This window comes from Rhineura floridana, chromosome 3, assembly GCF_030035675.1.
Source record: "Rhineura floridana isolate rRhiFlo1 chromosome 3, rRhiFlo1.hap2, whole genome shotgun sequence".
Classification (NCBI taxonomy): domain Eukaryota; kingdom Metazoa; phylum Chordata; class Lepidosauria; order Squamata; family Rhineuridae; genus Rhineura; species Rhineura floridana.
In genome coordinates, this window is record NC_084482.1 from 187469882 (window position 1) to 187479146 (window position 9265).

Sequence of the window (9265 nt, forward strand, 5' to 3'; positions counted from 1 at the left end):
AAAGTACATGAATATCTGCAAATATCAAGTATTTGTACAAAACTGCTCTGAACAACAACTGACAACAGAAGCATGTATAGCTAAAAACTAGAAAAAGCAAACTGCTTCATCAGCTGCAGTAGAAATTTTTGGTTCAGAACTATGGCTCCGATATAAAGCATGACTGTTTCCTACTGGGAGGGAGGACAAAGATTTTTCTCAGCCTGGACTTCTGGATTCTGGAATGAGGGGTAAGATAAAGGGTTGCAATGGAGGCTACTGGGCCTTGGCCAAACTGTGCCACAATGGACCATAATGCAAAAGAGGTAAAACAGATACTTCCAATGGCCCTGGGACCTGGGATCACATCTGTTACCCCAAGACAAAGGGGAGCTGTTCCTGGAAAATAAAAGGTTGTGATGGAACCTCTTTCCTCTTGAGATGCAATTTACTGATATAGAACCAAATTATAGTGGTGAGTGAAGTGTGTGCGTGTAAGATAGGAACGTAGGAAGCTGCCTTATGCTGTAGCCAGACCAGCTCTCCACATGTTGCTAGGGATCACAGCTCCCATCATCCATCACCATTGGCCATGCTGGCTGGTGCAGATGGGAGTTGGAGTCCAACTGCATGTGGAGGGCCACAAGTTCCTCACCCCTGGAATAGTAATACTATGCAGCTTCATACGTTCACTTTCATGCCATTACATTTGTACTCGCCACAAGCATGTAAAATTGCATATATATATATATATTTAAAAGGTCTACTAGCTATTGGATAGTTTTCTCCAAGTTTCTCAGAAGCACAGTGGTACAATGTAAATGGAGAAAAACCTTTTAAAAGTAAGAAACAAAGTGGAGAAATATTCCCCATAGAAACATTTAGAATAGCAATGGGGAATTTGTTCAAAAAGCCTAAATGTGCTTTCATGCAGATAGCACTCATCTTGGGGCCAATTATTCCATAACATGACTTGGTGGTAGACATTAAAAACACTATGAAGGTGTAAAAACTTACACTTGGCATTCTAAATGTCCTGGAACAGGCAAGCGTCACAGACATTTTAGACTGTGCTAACATGCTTCTTCGGTAGCGTTTTAATAGCTCATTGTGATTTTGTATAGAATTCTACCTATATAGAAGTAGAATCACAGAATAGTAGATTTGGAAGAGGCCTATAAAGCCATCGAGCCCAACCCCTTGCTCAGTGCAGGAATCCAACTTAAAGCATACAAGGACCCAAATTTGTGCACCCCAAATGTCTTGCTTTTCCTTGAAAATGCTTATTACCCCAAAGAAACTCATTCCCTACCCAACTTACATATGGTACCATATATACATAGTGATCTCCGTGTATCTGCTATATGTATATTGTCTGAAGCACTCTTACACAACTTAACTGTCCCCATGGCTTTCTCAGGAAGAAAAAGGTTCATTAAAAAATGAAGAATTGTACATTTTACTAGAACTGAAGATATTCTGTGAATGAAGGTAGATAGCAGCTAAATAAACTGATTTCATTTTTGTAAAAAAACAAAGTTTGAATAATGGCTGATCTTTTAAAACTATGCCTCCAGGCTTATCAAGATGGGTGCTTCCACCCTTGTGGTTCCATGTGACATCCACATTGTTTTGTTTGAATTATTTTTTATCCAAACTTATTTAAGGGGGGGAAATGGAGAAAAAAGAAAAGGAAAAAATCAGCTCACATTAACAATACAATAAACAGCAGTACATCCATCTTAATATACAAATACAGCTTAACATATGCCATCTAAGGCTGCAATCCTGTAGTGACTTTCTTGAGAGGCAGTCCCCCCTGAACTCAGTGGGGCTAATGTCTGAGTAGACATGTATAGGATTGCATGGTAAATGTCCAAACAGGTATCCAAAGTTGGTGTTTATAAAAAGTATGTTCACATGCAGCAAGGATATTAAGGTCTTCAAACCATTGCACAATAGATGGTGAGTATTCATCCTTCGGATTCTCCATATTCTGGCCTTACAGTAGCCTCTTGTCCAGAGTATAGATGTGCAACCTATACTCTGGACAACAGGCTACTGTAAGGACAGAATATGGAGAAACCGATTGGTTCCCCATTGTAAAGGGTGTGAGACGGGTGTATTTTATCACCCTATTTGTTTAATCTATATGCAGAACATATCATAAGGAAAGCGAGATTGGACCAAGATGAAGGAGGTGTGAAAATTGGAGGGAGAAATATCAATAATTTAAGATATGCAGACGATACCATACTACTAGCAGAAACCAGTAATGATTTGAAATGAATACTGTTGAAAGTTAAAGAGGAAAACACAAAAGCAGGACTACAGCTGAACGTCAAGACGAAAGTAATGACAACAGAAGATTTATATAACTTTAAAGTTGACAATGAGGACATTGAACTTGTCAAGGATTATCATTAACCAAAATGGAGACAATCAAGAAATTAGAAGGCTAGGACTGGGGAGGGCAGCTACGAGAGAACTAGAAAAAGTCCTCAAATGCAAAGATGTATCACTGAGCACAAAAGTCAGGATCATTCAGACCATGGTATTCCTGATCTCTATGTATAGATGTGAAAGTTGGACAGTGAAAAAGGTGGATAAGAGAAAAATCAACTCCTTTGAAATGTGTTGGATGAGGGCTTTGTGGATACCATGGACTGCGAAAAAGACTAATAACGGGGTGTTAGAACAAATTAAACCAGAACCATCATTAGAAGCTAAAATGATGAAAGTGAGGTTATCATACTCTGGACACATAATGAGAAGACATTATTCTCTAGAAAAGAGAATAATGCTGGGAAAACCAGGGAGTAGAAAAAGAGGAAAGCCAAACAAGAGATGGATTGATTCCATAAAGGAAGCCACAGATCTGAACTTACAAGATCTGAACAGGGTGGTTTATAACAGATGCCCTTGGAGGTCACTGATTCATAGGGTCGCCATAAGTTGTAATTGACTTGAAGGCACATAACAACAAGCGTGGTTTGCTAAGGCAAAACAAGGCCTGCCCACCTCTTCTTTATAGCTCAGTTCCCAAGACTGGTCTCCAGAAAACCCATAGTTTAGTAGCAGAGTGCATGGTTTGAAAGCAAAAGGTCCAAGGCTCAGTCTCTGGCATCTGCAGGTTGGGCTGCAAAGGCCCCTGCTTGAAACTCCAGAGAGCCACTGCCAGTCATTGTAGGCAGTACTGAACTAGATGGTCCATTAGTCGGGCTCAGTATAAGGCAGCTTCCCATGGTGTCAAGTATCTCGAGTAATGGGTATTTCTGCTGTAGAACACATGTAGGTAAATGCATGTGCTTGAACTAGGGACTTACAAGAACTGAACAGGGTGGTTTATAACAGATGCCCTTGGAGGTCACTGATTCATAGGGACGCCATGAGTCTAATCAACTTGAAGGTACATAACAACAACGAACAGGGACAGAGAACTTTGATTCAGTGTGCATTTAAACTTTCCATTCTGAAACAATACGAGAACTGAAACACAACCGTCCTTCAAAATTTGCCCTTCTCTGAATTTTGCAGTGCAGTTCTCCAATCAAGCAATGTATACAAAAGTGTGCACAAAAATGCACATATTAGTGAAAATAACATCCAGAAATACAATATTATTAGGGAAAATTGATTTGCAAAAAAAGGGTACATTAGGCAAAACTGCATACAAAAATGGATACACTGGGAGACATTTTATTGAATGATTGATTGATTGATTGATTGATTGATTGATTGATTGCATCTGTATACCACCCCATAGCTGAAGCTCTCTGGGCGGTTTACAACAATTAAAAACTTTAAAAACAAATACACAAATTTAAAACACATTTTTTAAAAGCAATTTAAAAACACATGCTGAAATGCCTGGGAGAAGAGGAAAGTCTTGACCTGGTGCCAAAAAGATAACAGTGTTAGCGCCAGGCACACCTCGTCAGACAGATCATTCCATAATTTGGGGGCCACCACTGAGAAGGCCCTCTCCCTTGATGCCACCCTCCCAGCTTCCCTTGGAGTAGGCACCCAGAGGAGGGCCTTAGATGCTGAGCGTAGTGTATGGGTGGGTTCATGTCGGGAGAGGCGTTCCATCAGGTATTGTGGTCCCAAGCCGTGTAAGGCTTTATAGGTCAAAACCAGCACCTTGACTCGAGCTCAGAAACATACAGGCAGCCAATGCAAGCAGGCCAGAATCGGTTTTATATGTTCGAACCGTCTGATCCCTGTTACCAATCTGGCTGCTGCATTTTGCACAAGCTGCAGTTTCTGAACCATCTTCAAAGGCAGCCCCACGTAGAGTGCATTGTAGTAATCTAACTTGGAGGTTACCAGAGCATGGACAACTGAAGCCAGGTTATCCCTGTCCAGATAGGGGTGTAGCTAGGCCATCAACCAAAACTGGTAGAAGGCACTCCGTGCCACCGAGGCTACCTGAGGCTCAAGTGACAAACATGGTTCTAGGAGAACCCCCAAGCTATGAACCTGCTCCTTCAGGGGGAGTGCAACCCCATCCAGGACAGTTTGGACATCCACCATCCGGTCAGAAGAACAACCCACTAGCAGCATCTCAGTTTTGTCTGGATTGAGCCTCAGTTTATTACCCCTTATCCAGTCCATTGTTACAGCCAGGCACTGGTTCAGCACATTGACAGCCTCACCTGAAGAAGATGAAAAGGAGAAATAGAGCTGTGTGTCATCAGCGTACTGATGGCAACACACTCCAAAACTCTGGATGACCACACCCAACAGTTTCATGTAGATGTTGAACAGCTTGGATGGCTTTAAAAGAAGATTAGACTAATTCATGGAGGACAAGGCTATCAATGGCTACTAGCCATAATGGCTGTGCTGTGCCACCCTAGTCAGAGGCAGCATGCTTCTGAAAACCAGTTGCCGGAAGCCTCAGGAGGGGAGAGTGTTCTTGCACTCGGGTCCTGCTTGAGGGCTTTCCCCAGGCACCTGGTTGGCCACTGTGAGAACAGGATGCTGGACTAGATGGGCCATTGGCCTGATCCAGCAGGTTAGTGTAATTAGGATTTCCAGGTAAGTGTAATTAGGATTGCAGGCTTAATGACATATTCACTAATAGGCAAAAAACCTTGCGGTTTAAGAACGTACCTATAGCCCACAGATATTTCTATGAAACTTTAAAAAGCAGGGAAATTAGGCAGCTATAATGAATGCACCAGTGGAGCAGGAGACCTGAACTCCTCTCTGAGATATTGGACTGCCCTACAAATTTGTCAGAATGCAAACACCATTTGGGTTGGTCTTTCACAGTCCAATCCACTTGCTGTGTAGCTTGGAAGAATTTGGTAACGTGTCTCTGAGCATGTGGTGAGTGGTGGCAACACCTGCCATCTCCAAAGATAGAGAATTATATTTGTGTATGGTTTTTGGTGTTCTTCTTACTTTGCTTCTTTCCCGTCTTACTAATGTTTCTACAGAGAATCTAAAGTAGAAAATTTTATTTTCCTCATTATTCATCCCAGAAATCTGTGTCAAATTTATTTTATTAATTTCAAAGCCTTTTTATTGGTCAATGTCATATGATGGTGCAGACAGCCTTTTGTGTTTCAAATTGGAGATTATGTTCTATTTCTATTTTGGGTCCATTAACAGTGGAATCTGAAACTGCAGTTTGATGTAAAATCAGACTGATTCCAATAATTTGCTACTTCAGCAATGACTCTTAGCTGTGGGGGAAAAGAGGATGCATGTTTTCAGCCTGCTATGTTTAAACCACTTAATTTAAGGCTAGGTGGGTGCAGACAATTAAAAACATAGAGCATACCTAGAATTTTGCTAGAATATATTTCACCTCCCACTGTTTTATCTTGTGCAAATTGAGACACTCCTGAGGTCCACTAGAGACTATTCTGCAGAAGTCAATGCCATTATTCCACAACTATGTTTGGAGTTTTTTTAGTGCAAATTTTGCTCTGCTTCACATATTCACAGAAATAGAAACAAAAGAAAATGATTTCCTATAAAAAATTTTTTCACTAAAATTGCAAAGTAAATCAGACATATTTAAAGTGACCATCTGAACTATATCAACTGTCTTAATGTTGCTTCCTCCCTGCTAAAACAAGATCAGCACAGCACATGTCTTCTTTCTGTTCTTTGGGCTGATTGCAGGTGTTGCCACCACTCACCATATGCTCAGAGGCACATGTTACCAAATTCTTGCAAGCTACACAGCAAGTGGATTGGACTGTGAAAGACCAACCCAAATGGTGTTTGCATTCTGACAAATTTGTAGGGCAGTCCAATATCTCAGAGAGGAGTTCAGGTCTCCTGCTCCCCTGATGCATTCACTATAGCTGCCCAATTTCCCTCCTTTTTAAAGTTTGATAGAAATATATGTGGGCTATAAGTACGTTCTTAAACTGCAAGGTTTTTTGCCTATTAGTGAATTTATCTACCTTGGACACTAGCCATCCTCTTATGGCATGGTGCAAATATGGGAGCTGCTTCTTCAGATCTTTGGAAGCTTCATTTTTGCCTACTTAGGGGGGGAGGTTCTTGTTTCCCATTTCTGCCTTAAGAACAACAAAGGAGTCATAGGAGATAGATGGGCTGTGGATCATCAAAGTTCCTATACAAAACCCCAAAACAGCATGAACAGATAAATGTAACTAAGCAGTACAGGTATTTAAATTCATTTCTCAGAGTTCTGCATGGGCCTTTTTCCGTTCAGTGAAAGCTGCCTTATGCTAGATCAAACTGTTTGCCCATCTAGTCCGGTATTGTCTTCTCTGACTGTCAGCAGCTCTCCAGGGTGTGAGGCAGAGGTATCCCCCATCACCTGTTACCAGATCCATTTTTCATTGGAAATACTAGGGATTAAACCCGGGATGTTCTGCATGCAAAGTGTGTGCTCTACTGTTGAGTTTTGTTCCTTCCCCAATACAAACACACAAGATCTGTAGATCCTGAGCCAATTATTGCTGTCTCCAATAATCAGAGCTACTGCAGTCTCTGACCTTTAGACTGTACTAGATGTTTTTTCTGTTATTGACTTGTTCAATACCTTAATTCGACTGTCTCTTCAGAAAGGCACACAAATGATTAACACTGTTGTGTCAGCGACTGCTTTTGCTTTTCAGTCAATGGGACTTACCACCAAATCTGTATTTCCTGAGGCTCCAAGTGCCAGCTGGCCACTGTGTGATTAGTTTGGCTTAATGCAGTGGTTCTCAAACTTTTTTGGTTCGTGGCGCACTGTAAAACATATAAAAATTTTCTGGCGCACTTCATGTACAAAATTTATATATATATTAATTGATCATGGATGTAATAAATCTCTATACAAATGGGTTTCTTCTCATTTTTAAAATATACTTTCATAATATTCGCAGCACACTTAGTCACCTCTTGCGGCACACCAGTGTGCCGCGGCGCACCATTTGAGAATCACTGGCTTAATGGATACAGATTCATGGGGGAAGTGGTGTAGAACTTCCTCCTATACAAGCTCCACAACAGCTCTCTACAGTATGCAAATTCCTAGCTATACATTGTGCAAGCGTGATTTTCAGCATATAAGAATACTCATATCACCAGTATTGAAGAAAGATTCTACTGCTTGCCCAGTTGGATTCTATACGTGGAACGAAGGAGGGGAGGTGTGCCATTTTGTCTTGATCCAGGGCTGTCTCCTCAGGTGCAAACTCACCATATTAGGTAAGCCAAGGTACTGCCACCCATCTGGAATATGGGGTAGAGAGAAAAATGCTGGCTTACCTCATTGATCTGACATAATGTATGTTAAGTTCTTGAATACTCTAAAGAACTATATTAACACTCAAGTGGTGGTGTTATAATCCTAATACACAACAGAAGATCTCTCTAAAATCCATAACCATTATTTTTCTAAAAAAACAGGTCATAGTTTCACCATCTCCACTTCCAAGGTGATATCTACAGCATACATTTACAGCATATTGCTTCCTCCAAATAATTCTGTGAGTTGTAGTTTGTTAAGGACGAATTGTAGCTCTTTGAGAGGTAAACTATAGTTTCCAGGATTCTTTGGTGAGATGCCATGTGCTTTAAATGTATGATGTGGATGTGACCCAAGTCTGTATAAAAGGTAGTGCATCACAATGGTTAGAGTACTTGGGATTTGGCTGTGGGAAACACCAGTTCAAGCCTCTCTTTGTTCAACCATGAAGTTCACTGAGCAGTGTTGGGCAATTAATTATATTTCACCCCATCAGGGGGATGATGAAAATAAAAGGAAACAAGTGTTGTATGGTTCCCATACTGCATGTCTGTGGTGAGGATAATTCATTTCCCAAAATAACATGTAGGCTGCATACACACCATATGTTTAAAGCGGATGACTTTCCCAAAGAATCTGGGAACAGCAGTTTGTTAGGGGTGCTGGGAATTGTAGCTCTGTGAGGGGTAAACTACAGTTCCTTGGATTCTTTGGGGGATGTCATGTGCTTTAAACATATGGTGTACATGCAGCCATATTTCCACCATAAAAATGACTGCCATATTGGAAAAGGAATTCCCCCTTCCGCTAGGTCAGATTGGCCAGTGACTCTACTTGTACATGTTACATTTTACTCCATTTTGCTTGTTATCTCTTTCTGTAACATGGTACAGCTCACTTGTTTAGCTAAGTCATCAAGTGATAACTGCTCTCTGTGGTTATGTTTTCCCTTAGCTGCTTGGTCTAGGGGAAAGTTTTTCAGGCAAAAGAAATACATTGTGTTTGAACCATGCCTACTCAGAAATAGGTCCTATTAAATTCAGTGGAGCTTACTCTAAGGCAAGTGGGATTAGGGTTGCAGTACTTTTAAAGAAGACATGTGTTGGCAATTTGCAATATAATCTTATGACTATTTATTCAGAACCAATTTGCAACAGGATTTTTTCCTAGGAAATGTTTACAATCTGTTACTCCAGGTCAGTGTGCACAGGACTGTCATGCCAGTTGAGCAATAGTTTTTAAGTAATCATTGTCTAGAGAAGAATGTAGCAAGCGACCTGGGGGTATACATGCGTATTCAATGACCAGTGAGAATCCTGCACATCCAAGGCTCAACTGGCACAATTGTCCTATGGACATTGACCTTGGAATAAACCTCACTGAACATAGTGCAAATACATCCTGGGAATAAACCCTATTGCAGATTGCTTCTGCATAAACTGGCAAAGGGTTGCATTGCAAATTTTTGGTGCCTGATTTGAGTGATTAATAACTAGCACTACAGTGCAATCATCTGAACAGGTTGAAATTCAGATTGTCAATTTTTGAGTCCAAAGG